At 37.3% G+C, this 20,032-nt stretch overlaps 1 protein-coding gene across 1 annotated transcript in view; it reads left to right on the top strand.

Annotated features, from left to right (window-relative positions):
- The window catches only part of CHCHD6 (coiled-coil-helix-coiled-coil-helix domain containing 6), a 3,644,424-nt gene that overhangs the window by 2,957,863 nt on the left and 666,529 nt on the right, over positions 1 to 20,032 (top strand). The window lies entirely within an intron of this gene.

The following is a 20,032-nucleotide window of genomic DNA, read 5'->3' as shown; positions in this document are numbered from 1 at the left end:
TATATAATGGTATAATTATATTTAGATGGATAAAAGGAAAAAGATGGAAATAAGGAACTGGAGACAGTTGTACTGAATAGTGTATATTACAAGATATTTATGAAAATATTACAAATACAATTAAAAATATGATAGATAAAGTGTTAGAGGGTAGTATATATGGTATTAAATGAATAATATGTCAGGAAATATTAATGTGTGTTAGTGAAGTAATAGATGATACAAAGAAAGAAAGAAAAGGAGGAGAAAATATAGGTTTTGATAAAATAGACCATGATGTATTATGGAAAATTTTGGAAAGTTACAATCTAATTAAACAGCTACAGAACATGTAAGTCAGTATATAAGAATAGAAAAATAAAAGTTTTGATAAACATTTGGTTAAGTGAAGAAATAGAAATAAATATGGTATTAAAACAAGGTTATCCAAATGAGTAGTATTTTATTTGTGATGGTTATGAATTATATAGTAAAATATAAATAAAGATATGAGGGAGGCAAGATGTATACAGAGTGAAGGTATTGTTTATTGCATATATTGTATAGTTATATCATACACAGATGATATGATCCTTGTAACCAAGGACAGTAAAATGATGCAGCAAGTAATTTTTAGACATGGTCTAATTTGCAGAATATATGAATGCCACTGAATAGTAGGTAAAGTAAAGGATTTGGTTTAGAGAAAGTGATAAAGGGAATTCAATGTGGAATAGAAGAGATTTCTGTTTTGTGAATAACATTTGGCTTTAAAAAGGTATTTAAGGAGCAGTGGATAAAAACATTCTAGGAATTAAGAAAGCTTAGTATTATATGGAGTAAATATAGATTACCCTATAGAAAGAAAATGCATTTAATCAAGTCTATATGAATGGGGAAATACCATAAATGGCAAGTAGATACACATTATATATATATATATATATATATATATATATATATATATATATATATATATATATGTGTATGTGTGTGTGTGTGTATATATATATATATATATATATATATATATATATATATATATATATATATATATAAAATGCTAAGAAACACAAAAAAACAATTATTGAACTCATATTTAGATTTATTTGGATTTGTAGGTTAAACCCAGTTAAAAGAGGAATGTTATATATGGATAGACATGTAGGGATGATGGGGGATTAGGTTTATTGAGTCCTGTAGTTTATGGTGCATCTTGGAATATTAAAATGGATGAATGGAAATGGAAATGATTATATAACAAAACTGCTTAAGACAAAATGTAATAGAGAATGGAATTTAATAAAATTGAATAAGAGTGAAAAGAATGAAGAAATGAAGAAATACAAAGTCATAAAGAAAAAAAATAAAATTGTGGAAATTAATTGTGGAAAATAATAGGATATTATGGTATAAAATATAATGATAGAAAATTATGTGAATTCATGTAAGCAATTGACAGTAGAAAGAATTAAAGCTGTAAAGCAAGGAAATGCTTGGTGCATGAAAAATGAGGAATGTCAGGATTTTTATGGAGATTACAAATTAATACGTTGCTGGTAAAAGGAAATAAGGCTTATAAAAATAGATGAAAGAGTATTTTTTTGTAACAAATTAGAGACCACAGAACATGTTTTTTGACATGTAAAAGAGTTCAAAAATTATTGGAAAATTTAATAGAAAAGAAAAATTTGAACAAGTTTCAAGAATATAAACAAATGAATATGGATATGATTGAATATTGATTTTATGATGGTTTAGGAAAGAAATATATTAAACAATTAGATAATAATGTTTTGTATTATTTAGTTTATTTGAAATGAAAGACTGGATGAGAGTAATGGTAATTGAGTTATTTCAAATATATTAAGAAAAATTCAGTGGTGGTTGTAAAAAATTGAGTGGGGTCTATAAATATATTATATGAGAATTTTGAAGGAATAGATGTATAACCTTTTTGTAAATATGCAAATATCTTATTGAATAAGATTATATTTAATGGTAATTGAGTTATTCCACATTTAGTAAGAAAAATTAAGTGGTGGCTGTAGAAAAAGGAGTGAGTGTCTTATAACTTGTTCACTCCAATGGAGCTGAGGAAGTTTGCACTGTAACTTCCAATGGTTGGAGCCTAAGCCTTTTGACATAATCAAATTATGTCCTCACATATCTCTGGAGCTATAGGGGTTATGAAGTATAAATGACAAACTCTTCTTCACAAACTATTTTTATAGTGGTAATATTCTTTAGGTTCTAGATCATAAATAGAATTTTAAAAGCCACAGTAAACACAGTAACCATTACATTTGTAATATTTTGTAAACAACTTATAATATCTCAGCAACCACTCAGGTCACACACACACTGTCAGCAGCCTTTTATTCGTCTAACTGAGAGTTTTCCTATGAAGTCAAAGAGTTCTGTCTGTGTTACTTGGCTGTTGGGATATTTAGAAAAATGTAAAAACTATTTCAGTATAAATTAATATCATAAAAACAACAGTTAATATCTATTTACTTGTACCAGACGGAGGTCAAATATCAATGCAGCTGAGTTTGCCATTGAGTAAGCTTTAAGATGAATTTTTTAAAACCTTGTATATAGCATAATTTTAGAATTACAAAAAGCAAAGCAAGGCTTGATGTTGGATGAGATTCAGTGCCAAGTACAATATATAGCATCCAAATAAAACAACAAAGTACTGAATCACACAGCCACTGAACAAATGTTTTATTATATGATAATACAGAGTAAGCACTTTCACAATAGAGATATCACTTCTTCAGACTGTTACATACAAAACCAATTAGCCATTTAAACATTCTTCTAACCTATGAGCTTAAAGTGGCTCTCTGCATCCAATAAAACCATACATTCTACCAAGTGTCTTAATTTTTTTTTAAAACATATACAATACAAAAACTATATACAATAACATACAGTAACATTACATAATTATTAATCTTGCAAAAGTAGCATATAATATATATTAATGTTTCAAAGTATGAGCTCGAAGGAAAGGTTTCACCATTACAGCTTCATTAATCCCCAGTGGTTTGTCAGCCCTAAAATACATAATCCATTTTTGCTCTGCCAACCTGGTCCTATTCTTTAAATCACCACCCCTAATGTCTTCTTTCACAATTTCTAAAAAAAAAACTTAAATGTATGCTGTAAACCTTTGGTCTTAATGTGTTGTGCCAAAGCATTACTCTCCTTCTCATTTCTAATATCCCTAATATGTTCCAATATAGCCTCCTTAAGCAAGCGATTGGTCTTCCCAATATAAAAAAAAATTACATAACTGACAATAACTAAAATAGACTACATTTTGAGTTTTACAATCAGCATAAAACTTGCATTCAGTTACACTACCTATCTCTGGATGCATATAGCTAAAACCTACATGGCTATAACTACAAGCAGAACATCTACAAGGATATGTCCCATGTCTCTGAGAGTTTATTAATGGTTTATACTCATATGGTCTATAACATGAGTGTATTTTCAGTCACATGTTATTTTTAAAAGAAAAATGAGGTATATCCACAATTCCCCTAAGTTCATCCCAAGCCTGTAAAATACTCCAGTTCTTCTTAATATCACAAAAATACTTACATCACTAGAATATGTCAAGAGCATTTTAATTCTTTTGCTTTCTCCTACCATTCAACTTGTTTTTCTTTTAGCTTTCTCCTACCAATCAACTCGTTTTTCTTTTGATTTTTAGTAGTTTTTCGGTTTTCTTGGTTTTTTGACAAATTCATCATTACTTAATAAACAAAAAGCAGAAGGATGCTTCTGTTAAAAAGCATCCCTGATCTCTTTCTCAGACACTATCAAAAAAGTATCAATGACTGAGTGACTCTTTGGTATATACCAAAGGTTCACAACATATGCATGTTTAAGTTTTTTGTATTAGAAATTGTGAAACAAAATATTAGGGGTGGTGATTTAAAGAATAGGACCGAGTTGGCAGAGCAAAAATGTGTAATGTATTTTAAGGCTGACAAACCACTGAGGATTAATGATGCTGTAACTTAAACCTTTCCTTTACGCTCGTACTTTGAAATATTAGTATATCTTTTATGCTGCTTTTGCAAGATTATTAATTATGTAATGTTATTGTATGTTATTGTATATAGCTTTTGCATTTTATATGTTTTATAAAAAATTTTTTTAAGACACTTGGTAGAGTGTATGATTTTATTGGATGCAGTGAGCTGCTTTAAACTGATAGATCAGAAAATGTTTAAATGGCTAATTAATTTTGTATGTGACAGTCTGAAGAAGCCATATCTTTATCGTGAAAGCACTTACTCTGTGTTATCATATAATAAAACTTTTCTTCCATGGCTGTGTGATTCGGTGCATTGTTGTTTTATTTGGATGGTTTTGGAATTATTGATGCAAATATGAGCAAGCAATATTTGATGCCTAGAGGCGTCAATAGGAGTTAACTGCATATGCACCTGGAGGCATCACAAGGATGTAATCTTCTACTTCTTCTTCTTCTTCTTCTTTTGGCTGCTCCCGTTAGGGGTCGCCACAGCAGATCAACTGTTTCCACGCAAGGATATAATGAGATACATATATGATGTGAGAATTTTGAGGGAATGGATGTATAACTTTTCTGTAAATATGTAAATGTATTGATTTGTATATAATAAAGGACCTCTAGTCTCTTTGATAGGAGCTGTGGGATGTTTTAATTCCACCTGAGCTACCACCAACTCCTGCATATGGGGCCTCAGTTTAACTTCTCATCCAGCAGATGGGACCTCAGCTTAACATCTCATCCAAAGGATGGCACACTCAGGTGTGTAGCACCCCACTCTTTATGCTGCACTGCAGTGTCAGCAATCAATTTGCCTGGTATGGGAATAGAACTTACAGACTTCTGCACCAAAAGTGGGTGGGCTATCTGTTGCACCACTGCCACTGTACAGTAGATTGATGTTAATAGATGTTAGTATTATTGTGGAATGTTACTCTCACTAGGTACTGAGATTGTATAAGATTGTTTTTATCTTTTTAGTAATGTGTATTTAAATGTTAAAAAGCTGAGCCATGTAAATGTTGTATATGTTATATGTTATGAATTTTCTATTATACCATTTATTTTACCAACAATGTTCTTTGTAAGTGTTGCAATGTATGGTTAAAAGCTTATTATTTTTTTTTCTTCTTTCCATGAAAATATAATGCAGTTAAAAATCAATAGTTTATTATGTCATTGTGTTTTATGTTGTTTGTTTGTTTAAACATGATCAACGTGGATTATAGGATCATAGGATTTGCAAGACAAGTAAGTATAAAGACCATGTGCTCCCTACTAAATACCACCCTCAAGATACACCTATCCCTTTCAGGAGGGAAGACAAGTCAGGCCAGGGATGAATGTGGGGTATCTATCTAACTAAAGATAGTCTTGAAGGAGGCAAGAGTGTAAATCTGCTAAATATGTAAGGTAATTTGTTCTAGAGATGGGATAATAGGTTCATAGGTTCATACTAGGCTATCTGCCCTAGGGCATTTATAAGCCTAGCCAGAATGTGTTTGGCTTTCGCCACCCATTTTAAATTAATTTTGCTATGCCCTTTTTCGAGCTTAGTATACTGTGCCACTGTCTAACAGTGACACAGAAGTGATACCCGGGTTAAACCTATGATCTCCCATCCACTCATCAAGATTCCTCTTGAAGAGAGTCAATGAGGGACTCTGCCTAACCTGGACTGGGATTTTATTCCAGAGTGAAGGGAGCCTCTGGGTTATGAATCTGTCCCTCCAGCATGTCCTATTTATTTCAGTGCTGAGGTTCAAGTCTCTTGGGGATTTGGATTTTCTGAGGAGCAGCATGTCCATTAATTCCGGGTTGGACATGGTTTTATACATCAGGCACAGATCGCCCCTGAACAGGCGGTATGCCACTGAGTAGAGCTGGAGTTTCTTTAACTGGGCAGCATATGGCATCTGTTTGAGCCCTTTGATCCTCTTGGCGAGGTACTTTTGGGGTTTTTCCAGTTGCTGCAGGTGTCTGGTAAGGTACATCCCAAAAGAGGCATTGTACTCAATTATGGGCCTGATGATGGAAGAGAAAACAGGCACGATGACCTCCCCTGATCTAGATGTGAATCCCTTTATGATTAGGTGGGCTATATAAAATGTTTTTCTAACCACTTTGGCCACGTGGTTGTCAAATGAGAGACTGCTATCAACTTGGGTCCCCAGGTCCCTAATTACTTCTTCTGTACTTAATGGATTACCACCTATGTGGTAATTTGTGGGCACTTTCTTTTTGCCAAAAGGGATGACTATACACTTTTTGGCGTTTAGCTTGAGGCCATGGCTCTGGCACCAGTTGTCTGTTTCTATGAGGCCCTTTTGGAGGATGCTTGTGTCGGCTGGAGAGTCGATTATGGTGCCCAGTTTGCAGTCATCATGGCCAGCCACAGTCCTTCCGTGTTGGCCTGTACCTCTGAGAAATATATACCGAACAAGAGAGGTCCCAGGACTGAGCCTTGTGGGATGCCACTTGTAACTGGTTTGGAGTCTGACATGGCTCCAGCAATTCTAACCATGTGGGTTCTGTCCTTGAGCCAGTTTGCAACCCATCTAGTGACATAGGGGTTTATATTTAAGCTGGTGAGCTTATCTATAATGCCGTATTGTATCGAAGACTTTGGTCCAGGTAGGCTGTGTGGACCACCTTCCCCTCATCAATGGCCTTGGTGACTGTTTCAAAGAAATCAACCAGGTTTAAGAAGCAGGATCTGCCCTTAACAAAGCCGAACTGGGTAGGATTCAGTGTCTGTAGGTCCCCAATATCTTTATTTATGAGGTCCATGATGATCCTTTCCATAGCTTTGCAGACCAGGCTATTCAGGCTTATGGTGCGATAGTTTCCAGGATCCGTTGAGGCACCACCTTTGTGAAGAGGGACCACTGTTGCTCTTTGGGTACATATCCTGTAGTAAGGCTGAGATTGAACAGTAGTTTTATGTTTGGGTTTAGCTCTTCTTGGAGTTCATGTAGGATGCAAGCCGGGACACTGTCTGGTCCCATTGATGCTGTGTTTTTTGCTTTGGAGAGGGTGGCTCTTACCTGAGCATCTGAGATGTCAGGCGGGCAGCACTCTGCTGGGATAGATATTTGCCCTTTTGGTGGGGAGGGGAGGGGAGTTTGCGCTGAACCAGTCAGCTAGGATGTTGGCAATGTCTGTGGGTTTGGTGTATTTTTTGTCATTTTGGACTAATTCTGAGCATATCTGGGAATTCCCACCCAGGTTCCTAACATAACTAAAGAAAGCCTTGTGATTATCCTTAGTGTCCTGTGCAATTTTTCTCTCGAAGCTGGCCTTAGACGATTTTATGAGTGCCCATAGTTTTTTGCTAATAATGATCAGAGATGCCTTCCCTTTGGGATTTTGCTCTATCATTTAGTAGCTTCCTCCTTCTATTGTATAGTTTGTTTATGGTCCACCAGACAGGGAGGATTGTGTCTTAGTTTTATTTGGGATTGCATGATCCATGCATTCATGAAGGTGTTCATAGAATGCATTTATAAAGGATTCTTGAAGGATTCCACCTCGGTTTTGAGGAGTGTGAAATTTGCTTTAGAGAAGTTTTTCACTGTGGTTTTCTGGGCAGGAGGTGGGGTCCGGATGTGAATATCCAGTGAGATTAGTTTATGGTCTGATCTTACCAGTGAGGGATACACTTCTGATCTGGAGCATAGAGTCCCCATGTTGGTGATGATCAGGTCCAGTATGTTTTCCCCTCTTGTGGGAGTGGGAACAAGTTGTTCCATAGCATTTGAGTTTATAAATTCTAGGAACCTTTGGTGTTGGAGCTAGAGTAATGCTCCCAGTCTATGTTTGGGTAGTTGAAGTCGCCCAATATAATGGTGTTTGGAGAGAACTTCATATTTGCCAGTGTTCTCAGGAAGGCTGAGTGGGGTTCCTGGGTTTTGGAGGGTGGTCTGTAGCAGGCTATAAACTGGAAGGCAGTTTTACCCACTGTTAGTTTCACATGGATAGTCTCTGATGCTTCGTGCTGTGCCACCAACCTGGATGTATGGGTATCTTTGTTGTGGTTTGGTCCAAGTTCTAAAAGCATGGTATGAGGTATAACCTGGTAGTGATGGGGTGCTCTCTGGAGCCTTGAACCAGGTTTCTGTTGCTGCACAGATATCGATGTTCTCCATGCTAAGCAGAGTTTCAAGGCATCTTGAGGTTTAGAATTCTGTAGCATTACTCTTAGTTTCTTATCCCTTGTGATACCTATGGAGGTGGGTTTGTCTTTTGAGCCTTGCCTAAAAAAGAGCCTTTGCCAATATCCGAAAACCCAGGGTGACAGGTGCAACCAACTTGTCCATTACTATGATCCCTATGCCTTTGTCTGCTGGTCAGATCTCAATTGAAGATATTCCATTCCCTTAAGTTCATTTAAAGCCTCAAATTCATCATTACTTAATAAACAAAAAGCAGAAGGATGCTTTTGTATTAGAAATTGTGAAACAAAATATTAGTTGGCAGAGCAAAAATGTGTAATGTATTTTAAGGCTGACAAACCACTGAGGATTAATGATGCTTATGCTGCTTTTGCAAGATTATTAATTAGGTAATGTTATTGTATGTTATTGTATATAGCTTTTAAGACACTTGGTAGAATGTATGATTTTATTGGATGCAGTGAGCTGCTTTAAACTGATAGATCAGAAAATGTTTAAATGGCTAATTAATTTTGTATGTGACAGTCTGAAGAAGCCATATCTTTATCATGAAAGCACTTACTCTGTGTTATCATATAATAAAACTTTTCTTCCATGGCTGTGTGATTCGGTACATTGTTGTTTTATTTGGATGGTTTTGGAATTATTGATGCAAATATGAGCAAGCAATATCTGATGCCTAGAGGCATCAATAGGAGTTAACTGCATATGCACCTGGAGGCATCACAAGGATGTAATCTTCTTCTTCTTCATAATGAGATACATATATGATGTGAGAATTTTGAGGGAATGGATGTATAACATTTCTGTAAATATGTAAATGTATTGATTTGTATATAATAAAGGACCCCTAGTCTCTTTGATAGGAGCTGTGGGATGTTTTAAATCCACCTGAGCTACCACCAACTCCTGCAGATGGGGCCTCAGTTTAACATCTCATCCAGCAGATGGGACCTCAGCTTAACATCTCATCCAAAGGATGGCACACTCAGGTGTGTAGCACCCCACTCATTATTCTGCACTGCAGTGTCAGCAATCGATTTGCCTGGTATGGGAATAGAACTCACAGACTTCTGCACCAAAAGTGGGTAGGCTATCTGTTGCACCATTGCCACTGTACAGTAGATTGATGTTAATAGATGTTAGTATTATTGTGGAATGTTACTCTCACTAGGTACTGAGATTGTATAAGATTGTTTTTATCTTTTTAGTAATGTGTATTTAAATGTTAAAAAGCTGAGCCATGTAAATGTTGTATATGTTATATGTTATGAATTTTCTATTATACCATTTATTTTACCAACAATGTTCTTTGTAAGTATTGCAATGTATGGTTAAAAGCTTATTGTTTTTTCTTCTTTCCATGAACATATAATGCAGTTAAAAATCAATAGTTTATTATGTCATTGTGTTTTATGTTGTTTGTTTGTTTAAACTTGATCAACGTGGATTATAGGATCATATGATTTGCAAGACAAGTAAGTATAAAGACCATGTGCTCCCTACTACATACCACCCTCAAGATACACCTATCCCTTTCAGGAGGGAAAACAAGTCAGGCCAGGGATGAATGTGGGGTATCTATCTAATTAAAGATAGTCTTGAAGGAGGCAAGAGTGTAAATCTGCTAAATATGTAAGGTAATTTGTTCTAGAGATGGGATAATCTTTGAGTAATTGATCTACTGCATTTTATTTAAATGAGGGAGGTTCAAATCCTTGTTTTTTTTCTGTTTGCTTAGCTATTCTTCCTGTGAAGGTATAAGAGATCCATTAAAGCAGGGTATTTGATGATGCAGAATGCCAAACATAGATCTGCATGCATGGTTCTATAATAGAAAGAGTATAGGCATTTAGTTTGTAGTCTGACTTGGTAACTAAAGGATTTTAGGCCAAAAATCTTTTTTTTTTCATTAGGAAACATTGGGGCAGTTCTAGCTGAATGATATGTTTGGTTAATCATATGTCAGAAAGGGCACTGTGCTCAATAATTCGTCTAATTAGAACAGAGTACAGAAGAACAACAACATCCTTTTATATAGATGAAGTACCTTTGGAAATCAGTTGTGCAACATGGTGATCAAAGGTGAAGACATTTTTGACTGATATGCTGAGATCTCTGACTGCTGAATCTGTGTGGAGTGGGGTTCTGGGGGTTCTATATACTGTAGGTACCAGGGGTGTTTCCTGAAGGTGACAATGTTAGCTCTTTCTCTGTAAACCATTGCTGAAGTACTTCTGTATCAATGGAGGATAGATGATGAAACCCAACTTGTAGTCATTGGTGCATTTGCTTAGCCATAAGTCAAGGTTGGTGGTGTAGAGGTCAGACAAGTAATTATGAAAAAAGAGGAGTCCCAGTACTGAGTCCTGTGGTACTCGACTGGTTGCTTTCTTACTTTCTCAAGTATCAGCTCTCACCTTAATTGTGTGAGAAACTGAGACACTGCATGACACACAAAAACCTCAGATACACAAAGCTGTTTCATTCAATTATTTTATTAACACAGAAACAATTCCCTTGAGTTCCAACAAGAGCAGGTTTTAGTTTAACATCTCTGACCCTGCTTATGTTTTGATAACGTATGAGTTTTATGTAAGGCATGGAATGATTACAACTGTCAGTAGATTCATGTTTTATTTTATGTGTTGACTGGAGTAGAGCACTGATTTTCAGGGACCTTTTTCAGAGTCAGCCTGGAAGCATTGTCTGGTTAATACAGTTGCTCAAATTCACTCAGTCAGGAAATAGAAGTTGAGCGAATAAAACTCTGAACCACTGGAAATGGCCCATTAACAGCTGCTTAATCCTCTGTGCCAGTAGTCAAGTAAATGCAAGTATTCTTTTTTAGATGTGTGTATATCTGTAGATGTATAACTATAATTCCTAAATAAAACTTTTAATTTTCAAAAAAAAAAATTAAGACACCACAGTGAGACAAGGTATTTATACCAGTGGCATATCAATGAAGACAGAATAAATACTTACCCAGGGATTCATTAACGAGTCTAGTGATTCTGAAACATATTAGCTACAAAAAAGATGTAATTATTGGTTAATTTGCATGTCTTTGAATCACAGTAACTAGCACAACTTGCAGATCATTACTTATCTGCATGTTGCGCTAGTTAATTGCTGTCTTAATATCTGTAGGCATAGACATTCCTCTCTTAGACACTCTCTAAAACACACAAGTACACATTCAAAAACAAATACATGCACACACATGCGCGCACGTATGCATGCACACACACACACACACACACACACACACACACACACACACACACACACACACACACACACACACACACACACACACACACACACACGCACACACACCACACAGACCCTCTACCTGTCTGCAAGTTGTCACATGTTGTAAGTCATATTCCTGGTGTCTAGTGCCCCCCCATCCTTATATTAATTGAAATGCCCTTATGGCACAAATTTATTATCCCTGGTGTTTAGTGGTCCCTTCACTCCTGATTCCTGTACTGCTTTAAGTGCCTTTATGACACAAAAGTGGCAACCATGGTGTTTAGTGGTCCCCCCTACTGTCAGTCCCTGTACGGCTCTATATTATTTGAATGAAGATTTCTAACTTTGAATACCATATGTGTGACACCATATGGTTGAAGTTAGAAAACTTCAAATACGGAAAAAAAAACAACCAAAAAAAAAACGAAAAGGTCACCTAAGATGTTAAAGCAGGGGGGCAAGCTCCCCTGCACCACCCACACCCTTGCTCTTTAAATATACCAACTCTGAGATCGCACTACAGTCCAGTAAAAGGAAGTCTTCCCTTTACCACATTATAGTGCAGTCCTGGAGTTGTTATATTTAAAGAGCAGGGGGTGTGGGGGGTGCAGCCCCCCACATGAGGGGGTTTAGGGGGGCTTGCCTCCCTGCCTACAAACCTTAGTTTAGGGTTTAGTCTTTTCATTTTTTTCCCGAATTTGAAGTTTTCTAATGTCAACCATATGGTGTCGCCCATATGGTATTCGAAGTTAGAAATCTTCATTCAAATAATATAGACCCTCCCTGTACTACTGTCAATTCCATTTGATGAATGTGTTATAGGGTTGTCTATGTTGATGTGCATGTCTAAATGATTTTGTGAATCATCTGGCATGCAGATGCCCTCCGGGATGTGGTTCCAGGAGAATAAGAGAGAAAGAAAGAGAGAGACATCAAATACATATTTAATTAGCATATGTATCTCCCCTGGACTGTCTCATTAGCATCCAGCACAGCTGCAGAGCCAGCCCTACATAGTGTAGTACATCTTCATACTAGAGCATTGTGTGACACCATATTAAGACTTTTTTCTGAATTGAAAAAGGTTACCACAAGGTGCACACTTTACAGTAACCTTTATGAAATACCCCCTTGAACCTATATATATGTGATTCAGGGAGCCTCTTTTGAAGCCTCTTTTGTCATAAATAGTAGCTAAAATTGTTTGAGCTGAACTGATAATCTATTAAGAAGCTGCAAATAGTAGCTGAAAGTGTTCATAGGATCATAGGAGATTACTAGGCTATTGACCAAGAGGTCATTTTAAGCGTAGCTATTCATCCCAATGTAATACCATAGATATGCTTGTCAATACCCAAGATTACATTTAGTTATGACTGCCCATGTCCAGGAGGGTTGTGGGCTCTATCCCCAGAAAGAAATTACGGTCCCCATCCACTGGTCCAGGTTCCACTTGAACAGTATCATAGAGGTGCTCTGTTTCACATGAATTGGTTGCCTGTTCCAAAGATGCGGCAGCCATTGGGAGATAAATCTATCCCTCCAGCATGTCCTATTTAAGTTGCAGGCCATATTTAGGTCCCAGAAATAGGAATCCCTAGTCCCATTTGATTTACAGATATGCATCAAGTTCATTATGTTTGGGTCTTGGATTGCTCTGTAGATCAGGCATAAGTCTCCCGTACGAAGTCTATGCGATATGGAGTATAGTGACAGGAACTTTAGTCAGTCTGTGTAAGGCACATGCTGGAGACCCTTGATCTTCTTTGTTAAAAACTCTGAGGTCTGTCTAATTGCTACAGGTGCTTAGTATGGTACATGCCAAACGGGGTATTATACTCAATTATGGGCTGGATAAGTGCAGAGTATAGGGGGTATAACTTCTTTTGCTCCTGAGGTGATGCTTTTAGTAATCAAGTGTGCTACATAGAAAGCTTTCTTTACTACAGTAGACACACGGTTGAAGTTAAGGTCACAGTCAACTTGTAATTCCAGGTCACTTACCACTTCATGGGTACTTAGGGTATTGTTGTTGATTTGATACTGTGAGGAGACATTGTCTGTGCCAAAGGGAATGATGATGCATTTCCTTGTATTCGGTTTGAGACCATCAATAATACATCAGTCGTTGGTCTGCGTGAGACCCTCCTGGAGTATACTGACATCATTTGGGGATTCAATGATTGCATCTAGTTTGCCGTCGTCTGCAAACTTGGTAAGCCACAACCCCTTAGTTTCGACTGAACTTCTGAGAAATACATACTAAACAGTAGGGGGCCCAGCAGTGACCCTTGTGGCACCCCACTGGTAACAGGACTGCTGGTTGATGTGGAGTCACCCACTTTGATAGTGTGTGTGTCCAGTTTGTGAGCCAGTTGGCAACCCATCTTACAATGAAGGGATTTACATTCAGTTTGCTAAGTTTATTGGTAATGTCTGAATGTGAAATTGTGTCAAAGTCTTTGCCAGGTCAATGTATGCTATGTGCACAGATTTGCCCTTGTCAATGGTCTTAGTCACATTTTCAAAGAAATCCACCAGATTTAGCAGGGAGGATCTGCACCTCATGAAGTAGAATTGGGTAGGATCCAGGGACTGGAGATCATCTATGTCTTTATTTATGAGGTCCATAATGATATGCTCCATGGTCTTACAGATGAGGCTCATCAGGCTTATGGGTCTGTAATTCCTCGGGTTTGTTGCTAGGCCACATTTGTGGAGGGGAATAACTCTTGCTGTTCTCCATTCCACAGGAGCAAAGCCTGTGGTTAGGCTATGATAACAACTGGAAAGACCACAGAAATACCTCACAAAGAGGATTACTGGCCTCAAACATATGCCCTATGCAGACCGTCTCAAAAAACTACAGCTTTACTCCATCGCATGTCGCCTACTCAGGGGCGATCTCTGCCTAACATACAAAGCTATGTCAAACCCAGAGCTGTTGGACATGCTCCACTTAAAGAAATCCCAATCCCTCCGAGCTACACGCTCTAGGGACCTTAACCTTGTCACCACAATAAACAGAACATGCTGGAGGGATAGATTCCTGTCCCACAGACTTCCCATACTCTGGAACAGACTACCTATCTATGTCAAACAGAGCTCCTCATTAGCACGCTTCAAGAAAAATCTTGATGATTGGATGGGAAATGGGAAATTCACCCCGTGGATCACTTCTGTGGCTCTGCTCGACAGGGGCACAGGAAAATAATTTTCTTGGGTGGCGAAAGCCAGGGTACATTTTTTGGCTAGGCTTGTATGGGCCCTAGGGCCGATAGCCTAGTACCTACCTATGAACCTATGAACCTATGATTGAAATGGGTGTTAAGTGGTGATGTTAGTTCATGTTTTAGTCTGTTTAAAAGACAGCCTGGGATGTTGTCTGGTCCCATAGAGGCTGTGTTTTTTGCCTTGGACAAGGCTTTGAGGACCTGCTCTAAAGATATGTGGGGTGGAGGCAGGGCCGGCCTTAGCTACAATGGAGCCCTATAGTGCACCCACACCATACTCGTGAAACATCCCTATTTGCCCCACATCCACAGGAAGGATCCATCTCTGTTAGAAATGCTACATCTAAAGAAATCCCAATTCCCTCCGCACCACATGCTCCAGAGACCTCAACCTCTTTACTACAATCAACAGAACATGCTGGAGGGACAGGTTCATAACCCAGAGACTGCCCATGCTATGGTACAGATTTCCCATACATGTCAAACAGAGCACCTCACTAGCAGTCTTCAAGAGAAATCTTGATGAGTGGATGGGAAACAGAAAATTCACCCCAGGGATCACTCCAGTGACTTTACTTGACAGAGGCAATGGGAACTAAGGTCAGGTGGCACGATGCCAGGATAATCTTATGGGCTAGGCTTGTAAAGGCTCCAGGGCCATTAGCCCAGTACACACCTATGAACCTATAAACAACAGCAGGACCCCTAGAACCAGGGTCCCCCAACAATCACAGGTTTCGCTAGTGCTTAAAGCAGGCTATGATTCCACACCATTTTCACACAGATGTGAGAATGTCTTCAGATGACTGATGCTGGCTGACTATGTTTGCATGGCAGTCAGCCTCTTAGTAATGAATAATGCAAATAAGGACCCTGGATATGTACTGTGACACCATTATATCAGCAAAACCATAGATATTTTAAGGACTATTCTAATCAATAACTGTATATACATGCCTTATCTGTTAACATTATTTAAAAATAATGTATGCATCTAATAAGGGCTGACACCCCTTTCCCAATACCTCTCAACCTCTGAGCTTTAAAAATCATATTATAAGGTCAGAAAGAAGACCAGAGTCTTACTTTATATGCTAGACCCTATATAGTTCCTGGAAAGGAGTTTGCATGGGTTGTATTTATTTGTTTGATAATGTACATACCTATAAATGGGTCTGCCATTATGAGGAACATCAGTAAACTGAGAAGGAGCAAGACAATCTCTGAGGGCCAAAATTATAACGCACTGCCTAAATCATACCTTTAAGAAGTATGCCTGCAAGAACAAGTGTTTTCACATATTTTCAGTCACCCATGGCACATCAGACTATTTAAAAAGTCATATACAGTTAGTAATGAAAATAGTTTGATACTGACTCCTGAACAATAATGCTCACATCCAACAGGGGGACTGACACACCCCTCCCTGCCATATTGCATATTTCAAATAAATATCTATCAGAAAATACATAATCAAAGTTAAAAGCTATACTGTATACATTATATATCTTCTCCACCTGCCCCACAGTACAAAACAAACTACCATTTGGTGGGTGCCAGCCCTCCTGAAGCATTTTTTTGCATTAATTTCTATTGATATGCATTTTAATCATTTTATGAAATACCACAACACAGTATCCCTACAGAAATCAATCAGCTGTCCCAGATCTAGCAAAATGTTCCTAATTTTGCCTCTTGATTTTAGTTAAAAATTGAGAATTATGCTCAGATATACCTTCTGTTCTAATAACGTTTTAAGTGAATTGGAGTACTATTTAAAAAAAATATTCCTTATTTTGGTCTTCTAATTTACTGATATGCATAAAAATATGTCACTCAATGCAGTCCGAAAGTTTTTCAAGGAACACTACAAACTGAGAGTCTGTGGAAAACACAGCAATATACACACACAGACACACATACCTACTCTCTCATACAGCAACATACACATACCTTTTCTTTCATACAGTAACTAACAACTAGTCTAAATTCCACACACTCCTACTCTCTCAAACACACAGACAAGTACTTTCTCATACAGAAATAAACAAAACAACTATTTTAAATTATACACATACACATCTACTTTCTCTCACCTTCTCTCATACAAACAGAAGGGGTTATTGAAATTCTATATACACACACACTTTCTCTCACATACAGTAACAAACAGTTTGAATTACACACGATACACTTACTTACCATCTTTCTAACTCAAACTGCCACATGGACTTAGCCCCTTCACAGAACTGCTAGCTTAAAATTACACACTGGCGTAGGCAGAGTTGGAACTTCCATTTTTATTTTATTTTAATTAGTTTAGTTAGTGCATTCTTTAGCACCTGCTGCAAGCACTGCCATGGGTGGAGGGGTTGTAAGTTAGGAGGGTATAAGGGAGTGACATTTTCACAAAACCTATCCACTAGCAGGTTTGCTATTTCTGTGGGGTCAGTGTGTGTGATACCAGTGGCTGCTAGTTCTGGACGTTTGGGTCCTACCATTTAGGTTACATACATAGCCGTAAAAGGGCCTTATGGTTATCCTTGGCTGTACTTGCTAAGTTTCTCTCAAAAGAGCCCTTGGAGGATTTCACAAGTTGTCTTATTTGCCTTTTAAGGCTGAGGAGGGTACTTTTCCATTGTTGGGGCCTTGCCTTTGTTTTCTTAGACAACAACTTTTTTCTTTTATTGTAAAGTTTGTTGATGCTGGATGTTCACCATGGTAGCTTGTTTTTACTTGGGGCTCTGGCTTTGATAGTAAACTCACTACAAATATGACATTTCACAATTTTGGCAGGCATTATGCACTTTTTTTGAATGTTTAGGAAATGTAAGAGGTATTAAGTCAAACACTGAACTAGAATCAAATGCTAGCCTAGCATTAATTTAGGCCAAGGCACCTGTCAATTAGACTAAGTAGGTGAGTTTGTGCCAAGCACATGAGATCACCTGAGTCTAGTAAGATGATACAGACTGTGCATTATCTGTTTAACCATCTGTTAGCAAATACAGCTTCAGGTGACACTTCATGGCTGAGGAGGGGGGCAGCAAAAAATAAGGTAAATGAAGTGTGCTACAAATAAAGTGGAAACTTGACAATGCACAAGATTAGCAGTTTTAACCAGGTGAGTATTTACCAAGCATATAAACACTGCTGAATAACAGGAAGATGATGCATACAGTACAAAAATAAGAGAAATAATTATTTTTTAACTTGGGACACTAGCTGGTTGCATTAAGTACTCTTCTCAGCTGCAGTTTAAATGCCCACTGATTTGGCATAATGCTTAAGGTCTTCACCTCATAGATACAGGGTTTGATAATGACCTTGGGTTATTGTCTAGGTTTAAAATGGTCCTTCAGGTCAGTCAACCTAGTACTCACAGAAAAACCTTTTTGGTTAACCATCTTTGACTAGCTGTGGGAGCTCACTAAAACAGAAACAAGTTGTTGTTGTGTCTTTCAGCTTTTCCTGGTTAGGGGTCGCCACAGCAGAACTCCGATCCGCTAATGATTGGCAGTAGATTTTTACATGCCGAGTTGCCAGCCCTGACGCACAACCTTCAACGAAGGTACACCCATTCACGCATGTCTCTACACAGAAGACGCTCTAGCTGAGAATCGAATGGGACAACGTCTTACTGCGAGGAACAGAAGCAAGTATTAGAAAAAAAAAGACACCACAGTTATGCTTTTAAAATGGGATGTGGATTTCAGTTACAGTGACAGTAGTCACAATGCCATGTTAGGGGGAATACTTTCAAATTACAATAAGCAAAGAAAGTGTCACTTAGGTACTACCGCATCTATTACAAGATCAGTGACAATCCTGGTATGCAAAGAAAGCTGTTTTAGTAAAACAGTTTTTGTCTACCAAACTGCAAGTAATATCCATTTACAGAAATAAACGTGATTGTTTACCTTATTTCTAGGAGTTAATTTTACACTAAAGTGCACTCCTTCCTGTCTTCCTTTTGCGTAATTTTCTAAACTGATATGAAATAGTATATTTAAATGTCAATAAAAAGTGAATCACATTCAACATTATAATGCATCCTTTTAACGGAGGCACATGAAGAACTGGTTAGGTGCAATATAACTTAAAATGACAGTAGATATTGTCTAGATAATGTCCGTACATTTTAAGGGAATCCCATTTAATTTTAGACAGAATTTATTACTGTCACAAACACTGCCAAGAAAGAAGACATTGCATAATAGCCGATGAGCTACACAATGGATTTATCCATCCATGTAATGGACTGGAAGCCCTCTAATTAAAGTTTTTCGGAAAAGGGAGGACAATGTGCTTTGAATGTAATAGGCAAGCCAGTAATAAAATGTGGCATTAGTATTTTAGAAGATAAATACTGTGTGTGCACTGATTCATATGAAGAGATACTGGGGTGAACTCTATAAACAGTAATATATTGTTGTGGCAAAATATATACATCTCTAATGCCCCCATGTTCATCAGTTTCAGTTCTGTAATGTTAGAGCATAGTGCTTCTAGCATTTACTACTGGGCAGCTAATGTTGGCTACAGTATTTTAAAAAGTGCAGTTGTACCTGTTAATGTGTTTTTGAGAGCTGAGATAGAAAGACAGAATTTCTGGTTCTCATATCTACTGTGAACAGCTGTTCAGCATCCTAACTATCAGATATAATATCCTGATGTAATTAAAGAAAAATTGTGCATGTGTGTCTTCATTTCAAATGAATAGTGAAACATACATCAGTTTGTTAACCCTTTACATGAAAGACGATTTAACCGCGTTGAACCTTTCCTTTAAGGAAATGTTTATTGCTAGGTTTAACTTCTTATTTCATTCTTTCCTTCAAAGCAGTATTTGTTATGTATGCATTTATTTCACAAGGCCCTTTCCCAAGCTCAGTTCAGTAGCACTGTCTGGTTAAGTAACTTACTCAAAGTCATGTAGCAGACAAATGAAGACTGAGGGTTCTAAAGAGAGGCCACAGCAACTTAGTAACATCTCAGAATTAATCCTGTGTACTGCCTGCCAGACAAAAGTTTATTACTTTTGCACAAAATACTATTTAAAATATCTATGCTGTGTTGCACACGGTATATTCTTGGTAATGTTTGATTATTATTTTTTTTCAAACTGTTAGTTTAAAAAAATGGGCATTTGCCTAGTTGCTTTACACTTCTTCACACATTACAAATAAACAAACCAAACTTTACCAAACGACTAAGGAAAAAATATACTTTTGAACTTTTAAAATAAATAAATAAGTAATAAAATATAAAAACAGACTGTAAGCACTTTCGAACTTCACAGACTTCATACTGCTTTGAATATCATT

This window comes from Protopterus annectens, chromosome 7.part1 (genome assembly GCF_019279795.1).
Source record: "Protopterus annectens isolate FY-2018-M chromosome 7.part1, PAN1.0, whole genome shotgun sequence".
Taxonomy (NCBI): Eukaryota; Metazoa; Chordata; order Ceratodontiformes; family Protopteridae; genus Protopterus; species Protopterus annectens.
The sequence above is the reverse complement of the archived record's forward strand: the minus strand, read 5'-3'. Positions and strand labels throughout refer to the sequence as shown.